General features: G+C 44.5%; 1 non-coding gene across 1 annotated transcript; it reads right to left on the reverse strand.

Annotated features, from left to right (window-relative positions):
- Nucleotides 1–2,117: 2,117 nt before the first annotated feature.
- TRNAG-CCC (transfer RNA glycine (anticodon CCC)) lies at nucleotides 2,118–2,190 on the reverse strand. Its single transcript has one exon. It is a non-coding gene; the product is annotated as a tRNA-Gly (tRNA).
- Nucleotides 2,191–2,950: the final 760 nt, after the last annotated feature.

Raw genomic sequence — 2,950 nt, forward strand, 5'->3', positions numbered from 1 at the left:
AGGAGTGCTGTCAAATAGGAATATATTACTGACTTCTCAGGGTAGTGGGAGGAAAACACTCAGGGGTAACTGCCAGAGGTGGTGTGGGTCAGTGCAAGAGCCCTGGCATAGACTGGCAGGGGTCAGGTCCAAGTACTGCCTCTTCCAGCAGTGTGACTTTCCTGGCTGTATTATATAGTCCAAACTTCAGTTGCCTCTTCTGTGAAATGGGAGTAATAATGTTATCTTCCTTGTGAGTTTGTTTTGATGTTTAAATGATGTCAAAAGCTGAGAGCGATGCCTGGCACATAGAAAGTGCTCAATAAATGTTAGCCCTTGTTAGCACGAGGCTGGCAGGATGGCGTGATGATCCTCTGTACTCAGGGTTGGTGATTCTCCTACTGAGAAGGCAGACACACTGGAAGTGGAACAGCGTGGTTAAGGGCATGGACTTCGGTGCAAAAAGCCTGAATTCACATCTTGCCTCTGTTCTTTGCTTGGTGACCTCTCTAAGCCTCAGTTACTTCATTTGTAAACTGGGCACACTAATAGTACCAATAACATTGGGTCTTGTCTTTTTTTCAGGGTTAAATGAGTCAAATTAAACATTTGCAGTTGGTACATAGTAAGTGCTTAGTACACGTAAGCTATTATTATTGCCTTAGAATCCATCATCATTATGGACAAGGGGTTCATGGTTTGACATAGAACATGCAAAGACAAGTGGCCAAACTTTCAGTGGGTTTTGTTACTCAATAAAATCTTTATTATCTGTAACTTTACCAGTGAGAAAAGCTTTAGAAACAAGAATTCCCCAACCCACCCATATCAGACCAGACATGGAAAGGACATTAGCAACAGAACATACAAGGCTTTCATGTGAGGGTGAAGAAATCCAAATTAGAGACCGGAAGGGTCATGGTCAAAGTCTTGAAGCCATTTCATAGTGGATGTGGACTTGAACCCAGTTCTCCTGTTGTTCAACCTCAGGGGATCCCTGAAGAGAGCAGTTCAAAAACCAGTGTGAGGGATTTCCTGGGTGGCGCAGTGGTTAAGAATCCTCCTGCCAATGCAGGGAACACGGGTTCAAGCCTGGTCCGGGAAGATCCCACCTGCCGTGAAGCAACTAAGCCCGTGAGCCATAACTATTGAGCCTGTGTGCCACAACTACTGAAGCCCGCCCGCCTAGAGCCCATGCTCCGCAACAAGAGAAGCCACCACAATGAGAAGCCCACGCACCGCAACGAAGAGTAGCCCCCACTGGCTGCAGCTAGAGAAAGCCTGCACGCAGCAATGGAGACCCAATGTATCCAAAAATAAATAAATAAATTTATTAAAAAACCCCTGAAAACCAGTGTGAAACAATCATGGAAAACATAGAGTAAGAGATTTGGGGTGACTGAACGGGGAGGAAAAAGACACTTGTGCTCCCTTTCTATCCAGTTTTGAGGTGCTAGGTAGTTTAGGCTAATGATTAAAAGTAGAAGCATAGGGCTTCCCTGGTAGCGCAGTGGTTGAGAGTCTGCCTGCCGATGCGGGGGACACGGGTTCGTGCCCCGGTCCGGGAAGATCCCACATGCCGCGGAGCGGCTGGGCCCGTGAGCCATGGCCGCTGAGCCTGCGAGTCCGGAGCCTGTGCTCCGCAACGGGAGAGGCCACAACACTGAGAGGCCCGCGTACTGCAAAAAAAAAAGAGTAGGAGCATAAGTGTGACGTCAGATGGAGTCCAGAGCTATTGTATTTGTGTCTGCGAAAACTTGGCTGAGTTGCTTAACTTCTACAAGGCTCAATTTCTACATCTGTAAAATGTACCCAATAATAGTACCCATAGCAAGGAGAGAATGAGCTATTTGTAAAGTGTTTAGGATAAATTGTGACAAATTAGAGTAGGTGAAGGGATGTGATCAGCTTTGTCATTTCGAAGAATAACGTGGAAAAGTGGGCTGGATGAAGGGGAAACCATTTGATACAACATGCGTGAATTCTCTGTTCATGGAAGTTTTTAAGAAATCAGATCCCCTTGCTTCCATTTTTTATTTTTTTAATTTTATTTTTAATATTTATTTATTTGGCTGTGCCGGGTCTTAGCTGCGGCATGGGGGATCTTCAGTTGCAGCATGCAGACATGCGGGATCTAGTTCCCTGACCAGGGATTGAACCTGGGCCCCCTGCATTGGGAGCGCAGAGTCTTAACCACTGGACCACCAGGGAAGTCCCTGCTTCTACTTTTTAAATGCAAGGTTTTTATTTCTTTTTTTTGAAGTGCTGATTCATAGTGGGAATTATAGATCTAAAATATTCTGTCTACATCTTTAGGAAGCCAGTCATTCATTCCATTATTCTGCATTAAAAAAAATAGTCGTTATTCACCACTGGAGTACCCAAGCTGGACTTTGAGATGGTGGCTCTCTACTCCCTGATAATTTATGCCAAAGACGATCAAGGGGCAACAGCCTCACAGACCATTTTAATCCAGATTGCAGTTGTGAATGAGACACCCATCTTCATCGGATCCCTTGCTCAAAGAGACCAAGGTGTACAGGAAGGACACTGTGGACATATGTATGTCGGCATCACACCCCGTGTCCTCTAATAGTGTCACGGTTATAAGAGTGATAAGGTGAATACTGATAACAAAAATAATGATACATGACTGCCACTTACAGGGCGCTATGTAGCAGGCACTATGCTAAGAGCAACAGATGGATTAGTTTATTTAATGCTGAGAGCACTGGAGGTACGTTCTATTTGCATTCCATTGTATAGATGAGTCACCAGGCTTAGAAAGGTGAAGTAACTTGCTCACTGTTAAGAATTATTCATTTATCTGTTTATTATGTACTAAAATTATTCCTTTGTGTGATGATTTAATGAACAGCATGTCTATGTCATTGAGTTAGATGCTTCATGAAGGCAGGGATCAAGTCCTTTTTTTTTGCAGTATGTGGGCCTCTCACCGTTGTGGCCTCTC

Source organism: Globicephala melas, chromosome 11 (assembly GCF_963455315.2).
Source record: "Globicephala melas chromosome 11, mGloMel1.2, whole genome shotgun sequence".
NCBI lineage: Eukaryota > Metazoa > Chordata > Mammalia > Artiodactyla > Delphinidae > Globicephala > Globicephala melas.